At 42.8% G+C, this 18,828-nt stretch overlaps 1 long non-coding RNA gene and 2 pseudogenes across 1 annotated transcript; 1 reads left to right on the top strand and 2 right to left on the bottom strand.

Moving 5' to 3' along the window:
- The first annotated feature begins 1,111 nt into the window (after window positions 1-1,111).
- LOC129475154 (large ribosomal subunit protein bL35m-like) lies at window positions 1,112-1,691 on the top strand (annotated as a pseudogene).
- Window positions 1,692-3,212: 1,521 nt separating this feature from the next.
- On the bottom strand, window positions 3,213-5,173 carry LOC134735956 (uncharacterized). The gene is made up of 2 exons (XR_010119561.1): window positions 4,338-5,173; window positions 3,213-3,435 (listed from the first exon to the last, which is right to left on the bottom strand). It is a non-coding gene; the product is annotated as an uncharacterized lncRNA (long non-coding RNA).
- Window positions 5,174-17,301: 12,128 nt separating this feature from the next.
- LOC129475257 (proteasome subunit alpha type-6-like) lies at window positions 17,302-18,414 on the bottom strand (annotated as a pseudogene).
- Between the last annotated feature and the right edge of the window lie 414 nt (window positions 18,415-18,828).

Genomic DNA, 18,828 nt, shown 5'->3' with positions numbered 1-18,828 from the left:
GCCTCCAAAAGATCTTCTTCTGAAGAGTTAGCTGTGGCTCTAGTGAACTACCCCAGTCTGAGTGATGGCGCAGAAGATCCTACATTATTGGTCTAGTCCCCCATCTGTAAGTTAGCTCAAGAGAGATCACTGGATGGAGAGGATACAGTTCTTCTTTTTATCTTGTGAGAATTGGCCTCTCACTGGCTGGGGCACCTCAGACTTTGTTTTCTAGGTCTCATTGTATTTCTTCTTTCTTTTTAGGTGGAAACGAGGAGGACTGGGAACAGCCCTTGGCGGGTGGGTAAGGTTTAGTGTAGGGTTGCAAATCCAAATTTAGCAAATCGGGACATGCTTCTACTAAAAATTTATTTATTATCTGAAATTCAAATTTGATTGGGCGTCCTGTATTTTATCTGGCCACCCTAGTTTAATGCCATATTTTATTCTATTTTATTTATTTATTTTTAGAAACAGGGTCTCACTATGTTTTCCACACTGGCCTTGATCTCCTGGTCTCAAGCAATCCTCCCACCTCAACCTCCCAATTTTTTTAGATTATAGGAGTGAGCCACCATGCCCAGCAGTACCATATTTTAATCTAGAGATTTAAACATTGAAGGACTCCTGGGGTGAATGCTCTGAAATGAAAAGGAAGGTCAGACTTGATCGGCATCCAGAGTGGTGATTGAACAAAGATCGTTCGTGGACAGAAGCCCTAGATTTGAGTCCCAGCTCTGCTATTTGACTCAGACATAGACATCAAAGTGGTTCAGTAGAAACTTGGCATTGGCTGGGTGCAGTGGCTCATGCCTGTAATCCCAGCACTTTGGGAGGCCAAGGCGGGCGGATCACCTAAGGTCAGGAGTTCGAGACCAGCCTGTACAACATGATGAAATCCCGTCTCTACTAAAAATACAAAAATTAGCTGGGCGCAGTGGCAGGCACCTGTAATCCCAGCTACTCGGGAGGCTGAGGCAGGAGAATCGCTTGAACCCAGGAGGCAGAGGTTGCAGTGAGCCGAGATCGCGCCATTGCACTCCAGCCTGGGGGACAAGAGTGAGACTTCGTCTCAAAAAAAAAAAAAAAAAAAAAGAAAGAAAGAAACTTGGCATCATAGCAGGCCGGCAAGATGGTTGCCTCTGCCTTTGCTGGTGCGATGAGAGCGGCTTCAGGAATCTATGGCTCCTGAATATTTTTGCATCTCCACCCCACCGAAACTGTGCCAGGAATACCTCTTGTATTTCTGCATTGTCTACTGGACGTTTTAGTCATATTCGGACACCATTCGTTTCCTCCACTCCCAGGCTTATCACATCTGTCAGAAACCTGACATGTGGGCATACTGCAGTAATCCCCAACAGAGTGGCCCCCTTGCTTCCAAGTGTCCTGACGCTGCCAATCAGAACTGTAATATACATCAGTACACAAAAAGGCAAGAGAGAGACTGTGAAAGCTGTCATCTATAGGTTTCTTCGACTTCATTCTGGCCTTTGGGTGAGGAAAAAGGCTGGTCATAAGAAAAAATTCTGGAAAAAGACACCTGCAAGAAAAAAGCGATTGAGGGAATTTGTGTTCTGCAATAAAACCCAGAGTAAACTCTTAGATAAAATGACAATGTCCTTCTGGAAGAGGTGAAACTGGTATGCTGATGATCCTTATCAGAAATAGCTTTATGAAACAAATCTGAAAGTATAGATCAGAAGTTTCACTTGTTTCTCAGTTATTGAATATGTATCTTTGTGTACATGACATCTTTGCAAAAATAGGTAAGTATAAAACCGATGTAAATTGTATCAGTTAATATGTAAACATCCAATGCCAACATTAAACTTGTGAAAGTATTTAAACTTAAAAAAAAAAAAAAAACTTGGCATCATACATATTCTCCCAAAGCTGGAAAAACACCTCTTTACTGATAGGAACCTAAATAAACCCCTTAAACAAGTTGCCCGAGTCTAGTTAATGCTGTGTTGCCAGCATGTGGAAGTATAAAGTCTCAGGTTGCTTTATGCAAGTTGCTTGGTTTGGATGAGCGTGTGAGTGAGAGGTAGGTATGAATCCCACTGCCTTACAGTTCATGCTAGTTTTTTCCACTCTCAGATGCTGTAAGTCAGGGTCTGCTTGATGAAAAGGAGGGAGGACTTTGATGACAAGTGTCATGGTATTTGTATAACAAGGCTAAAAGTTTTAATCCCTTCAGTTAGATACAACCATGGACATTTTTCAAGTAATAATATTTTTATTAGAAATTTGCAGATACCTTGAGCCTGTTCTTTGTAATGACATGGAAAAAGAACACAGCCTACATATCCCTTTGTATATAGGACATTTTTAGCATTGTAAAGCCCCGGTGTCATAATTAACCTTGTCTTTTATTTCTCATTGCCCTTTTAAATGAAAGTATGAAGCACTTCGCTGCTTAGTTCTTCTGTAAGTTTCACTTTACTGTGAAATGAAAGTGTTCTGAAGATATCCTTGACAGGATATGCAAACGAATGTAACAAAAACCTTCCTTTGTGTTGAAGGCTGGTCCTAAGTACATACTAGATTTCACCAGATGAGTCCAAAAGGTCAGATGCCTTGAAAAAAGGCCCCCAATGCAAATAATCATGTAGTCGACCTGGTGAGAAAAAGGAAAGACTATTTATGCATGCATTGGTCTTTGAGTGGTTCTGCCTGCTGTCTTGTAAACTCAGAAGCAGTTTTCCTGAGGTGGGTGTTACTGACCATCTAGCTTACCATCTGAGACTCATAAGTAGATTCGTGAGTGGTGAGGTATAGTGAAGACCACTTGTTTGGGATTCAACATACATGGCCAGCCAATGAAAATGTTAACTCACATCTGCGTATGCCTTCATCTCGTTATGGAACTCGAGGCACTATCATTCATAATGCTTAAAAATAAAACACCTGCAAGGCAGCTATTGTTAAAACCTAACTCACACACAAGAAAGCTGATGCTCAACGAAGTCAAATCTCTAGTAATAAAACTGGGTTACTATTCATATCTTGACTCTACTGCCCAAGTTCTTTCTGTAAGTCATCTAAACAGCCAGGACCTCAGCAATCTGACTGGATAAAAACAAAAAATTCTTCTTGACTTTATGATCCTAAGGGTTTCTTTTTCATATCTGAGGGTTTCTTTTTCATATCTAAAGCAGGTATTCATATTAGATGCTGTCACATTTTGCTTATCTCTTGCTGTGTAACAAACCATCCCAAAACGTATCTGCTTAAAACAGTAACCACTTTATTTGTTCATGATTCTTTGGTTGGCTGGATCTCTGCTGGGCTGTTCTTTGGTTGGTTTCAGTTGGGGTCTCCTGTGAGGTTGTAATCAGATGGCTTTGTTCACATGTCTAGTTCCCCAGTGCGGAAGGTTGAGAGGGCGTGATCTTTTCCTCTTTTCTTCCCATGTGGCTAGCTTGGGTTTCTTTTCATGGTGGTTTGATCCTGAGAGTAAGCATTTCAAGAGAGATAAGCTCCAATGTGCCAGCACTTATCAAACGTTTGCTTACATCATTCTTGCTAATGTCCTATTTATTGGCCGAGCCCGAAGTTAATATGGAAGGATACGCCACAGAAGTGTGAATACCGGGAGTTCTGGTTCATCGGGAACCACCAAAGTAACAATCCACCACTTGTAGTATATACAACAGAAATGTAAAAAAATTCATATTTAAGCCAAGATCTGTTGTTCCAGATTTTTTTTGAAGACTATTGGATTCAAAACATATTACTTTAGAATACTATGCAGCCTCCAAAAGTCACACATTAGAATATTACATGACATGGAAAAATATACTATGCTAAGAGTAAACCAAAAAAAGTTTTAAAACAAGTATTTGTATGTATACTCCACTTTTAGCCATTGTTATTGCTGATTATTTTCATTACTCGTCTTTGCATTTATCAAAATTTTACCAGTGCGTATATACTATTTTTAATCAGTAATGAAGTATTTTTGCAATTGAAGAAAAAATCTAAAAATAGTATTGCAATAATAGGTGATAGGTTAACAAGGTTTGAGTATGTTTATATAATATTATTTATATTGCTATATTGCTTTATAGATCCTGGAAAGTAAAATATTTGTAGTCAATAAAATAAAGTTCTTACAGAAATGCGAATAAAACAATACCCCAGTACTGTTAAATTATCAGATTGGAAAAAAGGAAAAAGATGATCAATTCACAGTGTTTGTCAGGATTTAGGGACTTTGGGTGAGAGTGCAAATTGGTACAACCTTTCTGGCAAGCAATTGAAATAGATCAGGATTTTAAATGGGCGTTGCTTTGTAGGAATTCTTACTAAAGAGGAAAATGTTTTAAATTCTCCAAACTGTAGCTACTGACCTGTACTGATTTGTGGAATTAATGGTGGTGCTTTGTTCCTTTATATACTTTCCGCCATTCTTCATACCTTCTACATGTAGTTTCCCAAAGCTGATACACATTAATGTTGAGAGGAGGCGGCAGAACTTGAAAGCTTCATGGTCCATGACCTTAAACTGGAGCTTCTCAATTTCGGCTGCACATTGGAATGGGATCATTACAAAGTTCCTGATTACTATGTTGACACCAAAGGTTCTGATTTAACTACTCTTGGGTGTTGCCTGGGTATTTGGAATTTTCAAGGCTGCTCATGTGATTCCAATTGATAACCAACTTTGAGACCAACAGGCGTAGTTGCAACTCTCTTGACTGAACTGACCTGAAATTCCACTGGTTAACCTGCATTCTCCTTACCTTCTGTTAAAAAAAAAAAAAAAAAGTTGGCCGATTTCTTATTAACATCTCAAGTTGATAGGTTGCCAGTACATATGTCTTATTGCTCTCAACAGTTGAGTTGTTTTCCTAGAGCCAGTTGTATGTTTCTAAACCTTTTGTTCTCTATTTGTTTTTTGTTTTGTTTTGTTTTGTTTTTTTGAGACAAGGTCTCACTCTGTCACCCAGGCTGGAGTGCAGTGGCGTGATCATGGCTCACTGCAGCCTTGATCTTCCAGGCTCAAGCAATCCTCTCATCTCAGCCTCCTGAGTAGCTGGGACCACAGGCATGCACCACCATGCCCAGCTAATTTTTAAGTTTTTTGTAGAGACAGGGTCTCGCCATGTTGCCTAGGCACGTCTTGAACTCTTAGACTCAAACGATCCTCCTGCCTCTGACTCCCAAAGTGCTGGAATTACAGGCGTGAGTCACTGCACCTGGCCCTAAAACATTACTTTTTAAAGGCAATACTCATATTACTGAAATCATTGGAAATTACTTAGATATTGAGTGTTTGTTGAATCCCTTCTTACAAATGACTTAAATACTTTCAATTTTAATGTTTTTTGATAATAACTGCATTTTTGCCAATGGAATATGAATAATATAGGAACATTACCTTATACTTTGTGCTGCTAGAAGACCAGCGTTGTCTTTGTCTTTCCGTAAAACCAAAGCATTAGTAACAACTGAAATACCCCAAGCAAGCACAACAGTGCCTGGCAATTATAGTTGTTGGTTAAGTGAGTACAAATATGAGAAACTTTTGCTCTAGGTACATTCAAACCTTGAGGTAAGTCAGAAGCTTGTATTGTCTGCCAATATCCACCAAGTTGGCATAACTTTTCAGCTGACAAGATTTACCATGAAATATAATTAAATTCGAATATAACTTACCAGAGCCAGAGCCATTTTCATCAGAGAAGGAAGTGATCTTTCCTTACGCAACAGACAGGGACCATTACATTAGCAACTAGCATGGACTTAACTATCAGGGTGGTTTTCAACTTTCTCCTCAGGTTTTTGGTGATGCAGATGCTGCTAGTCCAGGGCCTCACTTTGAGAACCACTGCCTTACAGATCACCATTATTTTAAAAATCTCCATTACCCAGTGTTGTTATTTTGGTTCTCATGTTAGCATAACGACCTGAAAAAGGACGAGGCAAACACAGTGAGTGAAATGAAGACCTTGTTTTTGGAGGAAGGCAAAGGACAACCAAATCAGTGGATGCAAGTATTCCAGGTTCTGATGGAAGTTACCATACCGTAATTTTTGCTTTTCCTCACTACCCTGAGGTTTAATGATAAGCTCCTTCACTGTTATGTGCTAGTGGTTAGAATCATTGAAATTGCCTGGGTTAATGCAAACATCTCTGCTTAAAGAACAGAAAAGCCCCCATTTTCTTTTTGTTGTTGTTGTTCATTTGTTTGTTTGTTTTGAGACAGAGTCTCTCTCCGTCACCCAGGCTAGAGTGCAGTGGCTCAATCTCAGCACACTGCAATCTCTGCCTCCCCGGTTCAAGTGATTCTCCTGCCTTAGCCTCTGGAGTAGCTGGAATTACAGGTGTGTGCCACCATGCCCGGCTAATTTTTGTATTTTTAGTAGAGACGGGGTTTTACCATGTTGGCCAGGCTGGTCTCGAACTCCTGACCTCAAGTGATCCACCCACCTCAACCTCCCAAAGTGCTGGGATTATAGTCCGGGAGCCACCGCACCTGGCCGAAAAGCCCCATTTTCTACCCCCAGCTTTTCCTCTAGGGAACTGTGTAACCTTACTAAGCCAGTTAGTCTCTTTGAGCCTTAGTTTCCTCATCTGTAAAATAAGATGGGAATCATTCAGTCATGAATGTTCCATCTAACTCCAAAATCTTATGAATTCCATGACCTTTGACAGATGTAATGGGCTCTGTGATTTGACCACAGATGACTTTTGCCGTTTTGGCCCATAAGAGTTAAATTACCAGGTGGCTGGGAAGATGGCCAAATAGGAACAGCTCCGGTCAGCAGCTCCCAGCAAGATCAATGCAGAAGGTAGGGGATTTCTGCATTTCCAACAGAGGTACCCGGCTCATCTCATTGGGACTGGTTAGATAGTAGGTGCAGCCCACGGAGGGTGAGCAGAAGCAGGGTGGGGTGTCATCTCACCTGGGAAGTGCCAGGGGTTGGGGAACTCCCTCCCCTAGCCAAGGGAAGCCATGAGGGACTGTGCCATGAGGAACAGTGCATTCCAGCCCAGATACTACACTTTTCCCACAGTCTTTGCAACCCACAGACCAGGAGATTCCCTTGGGTGCCTACATGACCAGGGCCCTGGGTTTCAAGCACAAAACTGGTCAGCCATTTGGGCAGACACCAAGCTAACTGCAGGAGTTTTTTTTTTTTTTTCATACCCCAGTGGCGCCTGGAACACCAGCAAGACAGAACCGTTCACTCCCCTGAAAAGGGGGCTGAAGCCAGGGAGCCAAGTGGTCTAGCTCAGCGGATTCCCCCCCCCCCCCCCACCACAGAGCCCAGCAAGCTAAGATCCACTGGCTTGAAATTCTTGCTGCCAGCACAGCAGTCTGAAGTCGACCTGGGATGCTCAAGCTTGGTGGGGGGAGAGGTGTCTGCCATTACTGAGGCTTGAGTAGGTGGTTTTCCCATTGCACTGTAAACAAAGCTGCCAGGAGGTTTGAACTGGGCAGAGCCCACTGCAGCTTGGCAAAGCCACTGTAGCCAGAATGCCTCTCTAGATTCCTCCTCTCTGGGCAGGGCACATCTGAAAGAAAGCCAGTAGCCCCAGTCAGGGACTTACAGATAAAACTCCTATCTCCCTGGGACAGAGCACCTGGGGGAAGGGGCGGCTGTGGGCACAGCTTCAGCAGATTTTAATGTTCCTGCCTGCCAATTCTGAAGAGAGCAGTGGATCTCCCAGCACAGTGCTCGAGCTCTGCTAAGGGACAGACTGCCAACTCAAGTGGGTCCCTGACCCTCGTGCCTCCTGACTAGGAGACACCTCCCAGCAGGGGTTGACAGACACCTCATACAGGAGAGCTCCAGCTGGCATCCAGTGGGTGCCCCTCTGGCATGAAGCTTCCAGAGGCAGGAACAGGCAGTAATCTTTGCTATTCTGTAGCCTTCGCTGGGGATACCCAGGCAAACAGGGTCTGGAGTGGACCTTCAGCAAACTCCAGCAGACCTGAAGCAGAGGGGCCTGACTGTTAGAAGAAAAATTAAGAAACAGAAAGCAATAACGTCAACATCAACAAAAAGGATGCCCACACAAAAACCCCATGTGAAGGTCACCAACATCAAAGACCAAAGGTAGATAAATCCACAAAGATGAGGAAAAACCAGCACAAAAAGGCTGAAAATTCCAAAAACCAGAATGCCTCTTCTCCTCCAAAGGATCACAACTTCTCGCCAGCAAGGGAACAAAACTGAATGGAGAATGAGTTTGACCAATTGACAGAAGCAGGCTTCAAAAAGTGGGTAATAAACTCCTCAGAGCTAAAGGAGCATGTTCTAACTCAATGCAAGGAAGCTGAGAACCTTGAAAAAAGGTTAGAGGGATTGCTAACTAGAATAACCAGTTTAGAGAAGAACATAAATGATCTGATGGAGCTGAGAAACACAGCACAAGAACTTTGTGAAGCATACACAAATATTAATAGCCAAATTGATCAAGTGGAAGAAAGGATATCAGAGATTGAAGATCAACTTAATGAAATAAAACATGAAGACAAGATTAGAGAAAAAAGAATGAAAGGAACAAACAGAGCCTCCAAGAAATATGGGACTACGTGAAAAGACCAAACCTATGTTTCAAAACTGGTGTATCTGAAAGTGATGGGGAGAATGGAACCAAGGTGGAAAACACTCTGCAGGATATTATCCAGGAGAACTTCCCCAACCTAGCAAGATAGGCCAACATTCAAATTCAGGAAATACAGAGAACACCACAAAGATACTTCTCGAGGAGAGCAACCCCAAGACACATAATCATCAGATTCACCAAGGTTGAAATGAAGGAAAAAATGTTAAGGGCAGCAAAAGAAAAAGTCGGGTTACCCACAAAGGGAAGCTCATCAGACTAACAACAGATCTCTCCGCAGAAACCCTACAAGCCAGAAGAGAGTGGGGGCCAATATTCAACATTCTTAAAAAAAGATTTTTCAACCCAGAATTTCATATCCAGCTAAACTAAGCTTCATAAGCGAAGGAGAAATAAAATCCTTTACAGAGAAGCAAATGCTGAGAGACATTTTGTCACCACCAGGCCTGCCTTACAAGAGCTCCTAAAGGAAGAACTAAATATCGAAAGGAAAACTGGTACCAGCCACTGCAAAAACATACCAAATTGTAAAGACCATTGACACTATGAAGAAACTGTGTCAACTAATGGGCAAAATAACCAGCAAGCATCATAATGACAGGATCAAATTCAGACATAACAATGTTAAACTTAAATGTAAATGGGCTAAATGCCCCAATTAAAAGACACAGAGTGGCAAATTGGATAAAGAGTCAAGACCCATCAATGTGCTGTATTCAGGAGATGCATCTCACGTACAAAGACACACATAGGCTCAAAATGAAGGGATGGAAGAATATTTACCAAGCAAATGGAAAGCAAAAAAAAACAAACAGGTGTTGGTCGGGTGAGGTGGCTCACACCTGTAATCCCAGCACTTTGGGAGGCTGAGGCAGCGGGATCACCTAAGGTCGGGAGTTCAAGACCAGCCTGACCAATATGGAGAAACCACATCTCTACTAAAAATACAAAATTAGCAAGGCATGGTGGCACATGCCTGTAATCTCAGCTACTCGGGAGGCTGAGGCAGGAGAACCACTTGCACCTGGGAGGTGTGGGTTGTGGTGAGCCAAGATCATGCCGCTGCACTCTAGCCTGGGCACCAAGAGCAAAATGCCATCTAAAAAAAAAAAACAAAACAAAAAAACAAAAAAACAAAAAAAACCCAGCAGGGGTTGCAATCCTAGTCTGTGATAAAACGGATTTTAAACCAGCAAAGATTAAAAAAAGACAAAGAAGGGCACTATATAATGGTAAAGGGATCAATGTAACAAGAAGAGCTAATTATCCTAAATATATGTGCTCCCAATACAGAAGCACCCAGATTCATAAAGCAAGTTCTTAGAGACCTACAAAGAGACTTAGACTCCCACACAATAGTAGTGGGAGATTTTAACACCCCACTGTCAATATTAGACAGATCAATGAGACAGAAAATTAACAAGGATATTCAGGACTTGAACTCAGCTCTGGACCAAGCCGACCTAATAGACATCTACAGAACTCTCCACCTCAAATAACAGAATATACATTCTTCTCAGCACCACATCACAGTTATTCTAAAATCGACCACATAATTGGAAGTAAAACACTCCTCAACAAATGCAAAACAATGGAAACCATAACAAACAGTCTATCAGACCACAGTGCCATCAAAGTAAAACTCAGGATTAAAAAACTCACTCAAAACTGCATGACTACATGGAAACTGAACAACCTGCTCCTGAATGACTACTGGATAAATAACGAAATTAAGGCAGACATTAGTAAGTTCTTTGAAACCAGTGAGAACAAAGACACAACATACCAGAATCTCTGGGACACAGCTAAAGCAGTGTTTAGAGGGAAAGCTATAGCACTAAATGCCCACAAAAGAAAGCAGGGAAAGATCTAAAATCGACACCCTAACATCACAATTAAAAGAACTAGAGAAGCAAGAGCAAACAAATTCAAAAGCTAGCAGAAGGCGAGAAATAACTAAAATCAGAGCAGAACTAAAGAAGATAGAGGTACAAAAAACCCTTCAAAAAATCAGTGAATCCAGGAGCTGATTTTTTGAAAACGTTAACAAAATAGATAGACCACTAGCCAGACTAATAAAGGAGAAAAGAGAGAAGAATCAAATAGACACAATACAAAATGATAAAGGGGATATTACCACTGATCCCACAGAAATACAAACTACTATCAGAGAATACTAAAAACACCTCTACGCAAATAAACTAGAAAATCTACAAGAAATGGATAAATTCCTGGACACATACACCCTCCCAAGACTAAATCAGGAAAAAGTCAAATCCTTGAATAGATCAATAACAAGTTCTGAAATTGAGGCAGTAATTAATAGCCCACCAACCTAAAAAAGCACAGGACCAGACGCATTCACAGCAAACTAACACAGGAACAGAAAACCAAACACCGCATGTTCTCACTCATAAGTGGGACCTGAACAATGAGAACACATGGACACAGGGAGGGGAACATCACACACCAGGGCCTGTCGGGGTGCGAGGGGCTAGGGGAGGGATAGCATTAGGAGAAATACCTAATGCAGATGACAGATTGATGGGTGCAGCAAACCATCATGGCAGGTGTATACCTATGTAACAAACCTGCACGTTCTGCACATGTGTCCCAGAACTTAAAGTATATACACACACATATATATGTATATATGAGTTAAATTACCTTGGATATATTGATTCCTCTTCATTCTGGCTTCTCACAGCGGGATGAAAAATAACTGAAGGGCCAGGTAACCCAAGACCTGCATGGCTCATCAAAAGATCTGCTCTCTTGGCTGGGAGAGGTGGCTCACATCCGTAATCCCAGCACTTAGGGACGCCCAGACAGCAGATCATCTGTGGTCAGGAGTTTGACACTGACCTGGCCAATATGGTGAAACCCCATCTCTACAAAAATACAAAAAAAATTAGCTGGGTGTGGTGGTGGACACCTGTAATCCCAGCTACTCTGGAGGCTAAGACAGGAGAATCACTTGAACCCGGGAAGCAGAGGTTGCAGTGAGCCAGATTGTGCCACTGCACTCCAGCCTGGGTGACAAGAGCGAGACCACCTAAAAAAAAAAAAAAAAAAAGTGCTCTCTTGAGGTCGCTGTTAAAATCAGACTAAACTTCAATCATCTCTTTCAAGGTTGCTGTTAGTATATTAATTTCTTCCTTTTTTTCTTTTTTTTTTTTTTTTATTGGAGACAGAATCTCTGTCATCCAGGCTGGAGTGCAGTGGTGCGATCTTGGCTCACTGCAACCTCCACCTCCTGGGCTCAAGCGATGCTACCCCCAAACCCCCCAAGTAGCTGGGACCACAGGCCTGCACCACCATGCCTGGCTAATTTTTTTTTTTTTTTGAGACGGAGTCTCACTCTGTCACCCAGGCTGGAGTGCGGTGGCGCAATCTTGGCTCACTGCAAGCTCCACCTCCCTGGTTCATGCCATTCTCCTGCCTCAGCCTCCCTAGTGGCTGGGACTACAGGTGACCGCCACCGCGCTCGGCTTATTTTTTGTATTTTTAGTAGAGATGGGGTTTCACTGTGTTAGCCAGGATGGTCTCGATCTCCTGACCTTGTGATCTGCCTGCTTCGGCCTCCCAAAGTGCTGGGATTACAGGCATCAGCCACCGCACCCGGCCTCCTTGCTAATTTTTGTATTTTTTGTAGAGACAGGGTTTCGCCATGTTAGCCAGGCTGGTCTCAAACTCCTGAGCTCAAGCAATCCTCCTGCTTCGGCCTCCCAAAGTGCTGGGATTACAGGTATGAGCCATCACACCAGGCCTAGTATATTAATTTCTTGATTTAAAAAAACCAAAATCCTTGTGATTTATTCTAAGGCTGAATTGTTCTTAGAGAAAATTGAGGGAATAATTTAGTGAAGGATTCAAAATTTTGTGCCCAGGTCATGGCAGATGTTGGAATCAGTGCTTGTAGCCCTGCATCAAAAGGATAATGTGGCTGTGTGCCATGCCTCACGCCTGTCATCCCAAGTGCTTTGGGAGACTAAGGCAGGAGAAATACTTGAGGCCAGGAGTTCAAGACTAACCTAGGCAACATAGCGAGACTCTGTCTCTACAAAAATATTTAGAAATTAGCCAAGCATGGTGCCGCACACACCATTGCACCCAAGCCTGGGCAACAGAGCAAGACATTTGTCTCTGAAAAAACAGCAACAACAACAAAAAACAAACAAAAACAAAACAAAAAAACAAGGATAATGTGATTATTTTGGTGTAAACCTCATTTTGTACCAAAATGCTAGCATTGAATTTTTTAAAGTGAGGTATGATTGCCATTGTCTTATCTACTTTGTGCTAAAATGCTTTTTCAGTTGTGATTGGGCCAGAGGCCAGGATGAATCTCCTCTGTAACTCTGACCTGAGTCTTCAGGAAAGAAGATTGAGGAAGAAAGTCTTGGTTAAAATAAATCAGGTTGTCAAGCAGGGGTGATTTTGCCCCCAAGGAACATTGGCAAGGTCTGGAGACATCTTTCGGTTGTCACAAATGTGGGATGGGGGTTGCTATCGGCATTTAGTGGGTGGAGGCTAGGGATGCTGCTCACTATCTCACAATGCACAGGACAGCTCCCCCAGGAAAGAATGAGCCAGCCCCAAATGGCAAGAGTGCTAAGGCTGAACAACCTTGAAACATGCTGGGAGGTGAAAGCAGGGAATCTGTCCCTGGGGAGTGTCTGGCCCCGAGGAAAGGCTGGTGCTTGAGCTAGTTTGTCCAACCTCCCTCCCGTTTCTCCACCCCCAAGACCCTCCTCCAGTTCTTCACATCTGTCTCACCTTCCCCCTCCCCTGCCCCCATTCTGAAATGCCTCCATCAAGGACTTCGGGAAGTTTATCGCGGATAAAGTTGGCTCTCAGGAAAACACAAGAGAAACATAAGAAACTAATAAATGTAGAAAAAAAATGCTCAACTGTAGAAGTATACCAGAATTGGCTTTGCAAACAATGGAGTATCTCATAGGAGGATCTGGAAGAGATGGGGTTACATACTTTTTAAACAAGTGCACCTTTGTTCTTTTTGCATTTTAATGCTGAATATAGCTGTCTTTGTAGGCTCGAAATATAAATGATTCCGATTTCCAATTTTTTTAAATACCAAAAGAATAGGAACACACCGACACAAATACTAAAAGAACAAAACCTGATATACCAGAAAATCTGGGGAGGGGGAAAAAGTGTTGGAATCACTGCTGAGAACTGAACCCAGCAGGCCACATTCCTAGCCTTTTCCTGGTCACCTCACTGTTTCACACACCCCAAATAAATTATCCTGCCTACAGCATAGTGCCATCATACTTCTGTGTTGCTGACATCAAATGATTGTGCATAAAACTACCTGTGTCACTGGGTGTGGTGGCTCATGCCTATAATCCCAGCACTTTAGGAGGCTGAGGCGGGCGGATCACCTGAGGCTGGGAGTTCCAGACCAGCCTGGCCAACATGGAGAAACCCCGTCTCTACTAAAAATACAAAATTAGCGTGGTGGCACATGCCTGTAATCCCAGCTACTCGGGAGGCTGAGGCAAGAGACTTGCTTGAACCCGGGAGGCAGAGGTTGCAGTGAGCTGAGATCATGCCACTGCACTCCAGCCTGGGTAACAAGAGTGAAACTCCATCTCAAAAAAAAAAAACCAACCAAACAAAAAATGACCTGTGTCAACTCTGAAGGCTAGATTTACGTAAGCCTTATTCGTGTATTTTATTTATCTCGTACTTATATGACAGCCGCATCCTAACACTATGGTATACTAACAGGTGCTTCATAAGGGATTGTTGAGTGTATGAATGAATGAATGAATGAATGAATGAAAGAAACAAGACCAACTCCTTCATTTTGCCTGTGGAAGGACTAAAAATATGAATTTTCCATTTGACATATGTCTAAGCCAAGATATTCACATGAGTCAAGATACAGAGAAGCAAGTGGTATTTCTCCGATGTATTAAAGTTCCTAATTTATGTACATGTAATAAAACCTCTCCAAAATGCAAGGGTTGAAAGTGTGTTTATGGCTGCACCAATGCACATCAGTGGAGGATTATTGACTCTTCCAAAACCACTCTTGTGCCAACGGGTTTTCCCCAGAGTGCTTTTTAATTCATAGGACTTTTTCTGTGAATTTTGTATTGTTAAAAAAAAAAAGTTATTCATCACATTCATTGAAGACACTAAGGAAGCCTGCATTCAAGGGGGTCTTTGTGATAGGTTTAGGGACCACAGACTGCAATGGGGTCTTACAGTGGGGGACAGAGATTAATCTCAGCTCTGACTCCAACAAGGACAAGTGGGGATTTGTAAGCAACGAGCAGGGTTGGGGGCAGTGGATGGAAAACCACTAAGGAAACATGAGGGGTAGGAAGGATTCTTGCTAGATCAACTCAGATAGAATTCTTGCTAAAGGCAAGCCTGGGTGATAAGATATCGAGGGTGGTCAGATACCAAGGGCAGGAGTTTTTTTTGATAAACTGATTTCACAGGATTCTTGCTCAAACTAAATTCCACAATGACAGACAGGGAAGCCCAAGACAGCTCTGGTCAAGGAGAGGATTCAGAGGAGCCTGACTATTGTTAGGACAAGGAATGAGTCTTGGTAAGTGTTCAAGAAAGAATTGCTCTTTGAATGCTATGAATGCATTCAGGTGCAGAAATTAATGCAAGGTCAGATCACCATTGCTGTGGAGACGGATCTCTCCCTATCTTTCTTTTGATTCTTGAGAAGACTGTTCCATAGCCTTGGTCCTAAATACAGAGTTTTCTGAGACTTAAAGGAATTTAGGGTTGCACCAGGCATGGTGGTGCACACCTGTAGTTCCAGCTACTTGGAGGCTGAGGCAGGAGGATTGCTTGATACTATGAGTTCGAGACCAGCCTGAGCAATATAGTGAGACCCTCTGTCTCAAAAAAACAGGAAAGAGAGAGACAAAGAAAGAGAGAGAGAGAGGAAGGAAGGAAGGAGGAAAGGAAAGGAAGAAAAAGAAAAAGTTAGGGTCGCTCCTTGGTTCCTTGGGTGAGTAAACGTCAATGGCACATACTGAGCTCATCCTGTGGTAAATGTACATCAAAATGTGCCCAGAAATAATCATTAGGATGATTTTAAAGAGTGACGTGTTCAGTTTTAGTTCTTAAAATGTGTCCATAATTCATGGTCAGTCTTAGCTTCCATGCAAGAAAATACTAGATTTAGCGCTTCTTGTGTAGGGAAAATCAGAGCATCATACGTCCTCAGACACAGATGGCCACGCCCTCACAAATGTTAAGAATCTCTCAATGTGCGGAAGGACAACGCACATCAGGTAACCTTCAGAGTACTCTGCCTTCTGCGTGGACTGTTCCCTGGGGTCTCTGAAGACCACTTATGGTGTTAAAGGTAGCTGTGCCAAAGGACTGGTAATCAAGCCAGGCTTGAAGGTATTTTCTAAAGGTGCCCCTGCTTTTTCTCTCTGATTTTGTGACTACAGCTCTTGAGCTTCTATAGTTAATTGAACAGATTTTAAAAGACCTGTGATACCACAGGTCCCCTGCACATTGTTGGGCTCATCATATAGCCTGCTTTTTTGTTTTTGCAACCAGCACAAGATCAAAGCCATGCTCGTGGGATTCCTTACCAAGGCAGTGCCGGGGATGCAGAACTATCCACCTTAGAAGGGGGAACGGGAGACCAAACGTCCTGGTTTGCCTAGGACCGAGGCGTTTCCTAAGATATACGTCTTTCAGGGCTAAATCGAGAAAAGTCCCAGGCAAACCAAAACAAGTTGGTCACCCTATCAAGAGCAACCATCTGTGCCTTCAGTTAGAACTATTCCAACTACATCTAGAATAAATGACATTGCCTATTAAAACTGCTGGGGACTTCTGCAATCATCTTCCTCTAATTTTTGCAGAAAGATGCTCATACTCAAGAGTGGTGTACACATTTTTCCCAAGGTCACCCAGCTTGCTAGCAGCATATCAGGAGCCAGATTCTAGATTGCCACACTCCCAATTTAGGGCATTTTCCACTGCATTGTTTTCACTTTCCTATTCTCTTTTTTTATCACTCTCTTAAAATGTAAAATTCATTCAGCCGAGTTTTCTTTTGGCCACAGAACTCAGCTGTCAGGATAGTGAAGACTGTTCTTCCCATTTATATTGGGCACCAGTTTGGTTGTATTTATGATGGGATGGATGGTGAATGAGCGCTACAATGAAATCAGGTTGTTGTAAATGACCTCAATTGATTACCATCTCTATAATCACATGACATTCATTCCTACCTGTTGTTTCTACAGCCCACTGGAAGTATTGTTGTTTTTAAGAGACGGGGTTTCTCTGTGTTGCCCAGGCCAGTCTCAAATTCCTGGGCTCAAGCAATCCTACTGCCTCAGCCTTCTGTGTAGCTGGGATTACAAGAATGCACCACGGCACTCAGCTGAAAGTTGTTGTTGTTGTTGTTGTTTGAGACAGTCTTGCTGTTGCCCAGGCTGGAGTGCAGTGGCGTGATCATGGCTCACTGCAACCTCTGTCTCCCGGGTTCAAGTGATTCCTGTGCCTCAGCCTCCAAGTGGCCGGGATTACAGGCATGCGCCACCATGCCTGGCTAATTTTTGTATTTTTTAGTAGAGATGGGGTTTCACTATGTTGGCCAGGCTGGTCTCGAACTCCTGATCTCAGGTGATGCACCTGCCTTGGCCTCCTAAAATGCTGAGATGCCAAAAGCATTGTTTTTATTTATAGAGTCCTAACCACTTCAGTAGGAGTGGGAGAGGCTCCTTTTGCAATCCAGGGACCTCCATAATGTTGGTTTTTTGTTACCAAACACACAGGTAAGTGGCATCATGGATTTGGTAAACTAACAACAATGTGAGTGCATCAATCTCTGCTTCTGTAAGAATCCCGACTTTAGGATTTTCAACTGTCACTATTCCAATTTCTATTTCTGAAGGTTTGAAATCAATTGATAGAACAGTAGACAGGCATGTAATTGCAGTTTCCACTGTCTGTTTAAATGTCCAATCAAATTTCTTTTTCGCTTTTTTTTTTTTTTTTGAGACGGAGTCTCGCTCTGTCGCCCAGGCTGGAGTGCAGTGGCGCGATCTCGGCTCACTGCAGGCTCCGCCCCCCGGGTTCACGCCATTCTCCTGCCTCAGCCTCCAGAGTAGCTGGGACTACAGGCGCCCGCCACCTCGTCCAGCTAATTTTTTGTACTTTTAGTAGAGACTGGGTTTCACCATGTTAGCCAGGATGGTCTCGATCTTCTGACCTCGTGATCCACCCGCCTCGGCCTCCCAAAGTGCTGGGATTACAGGCGTGAGCCACCGTGCCCGGCCCACTTTGTTTTTCAAGGAAGCTGGTTAACTCTGTTTAACTCCTGCTGCAGTGGCTTTAAATCACAGCAGTAACCTGCAGGATCACACTTTCACACCTGAGGGCCTTGTTCTTCATCTATACCAATGAAAATCATCCAACAACCAATAGACCTCATTGTAGCATTCTGAGTAGTATCAGCAATTCTTCTACACAGAATGTCCACAGGAATCTCATAGCCGTACTTGTATTTCCAGTTAGCTGCCCCCTAGTGTGCCCTCTGTACCTGGGATCTGCTGTTAGCTCTCATTCCGGTCATCACAGTGACAGCCAATGTTTTCAGTTATTTTGAGTAAGTGAGTCACTGTGCTGGAATCCGATAATTTGTCAGGCATTTCTTCTGTATGATAATTACAGCAGTCTTTTCCTCTGACAAATACTGATGTAAGGCCACCCAGGTTAATAGCCTTAAAAGCATATGCATATTCTATTTGGTAGTGCTGGCCCTCGGGCAAAAAAAATGTTAATGTGGTGGGCAAAACCAGCGCTGGAACCACGGGACATGCTGGTAGAACCACTACTTTAAGCATAATCAAGTTTTTTTTTTTTTTTTTTAACATGCAACTATTTGTTACCTAAATGCTACCCTTCACTGAGGCAGTCACATGCCAAGACAATGTAGCCCTTCTAAAATGGCAGGAGGGCAGTGTGTTCCCCTCTACGATTAACACCTAGAAAATGCATGAAAATCTTACCTCTTCATACCTTACATTCTTTCTAGGGGAGTTTCAGGAGACTCACTCTAAAAACTGAAGTTAATGTACAAACCGAGCAATTCTAAACACTTTACAGATAACGTCTCAGTTACTATCCCCATCTCACATGTAAGGAAACTGAGGCATAGGGGTTAAGCAACCAGCCCAAGGTTGTTGTTGTTGCTGTTGGTTTTTAAACTCCGGTAAGTGGTGAAGTCTGTGT

Source organism: Symphalangus syndactylus, chromosome X (genome assembly GCF_028878055.3).
Source record: "Symphalangus syndactylus isolate Jambi chromosome X, NHGRI_mSymSyn1-v2.1_pri, whole genome shotgun sequence".
Lineage (NCBI taxonomy): Eukaryota > Metazoa > Chordata > Mammalia > Primates > Hylobatidae > Symphalangus > Symphalangus syndactylus.
The sequence above is the reverse complement of the archived record's forward strand: the minus strand, read 5'-3'. Positions and strand labels throughout refer to the sequence as shown.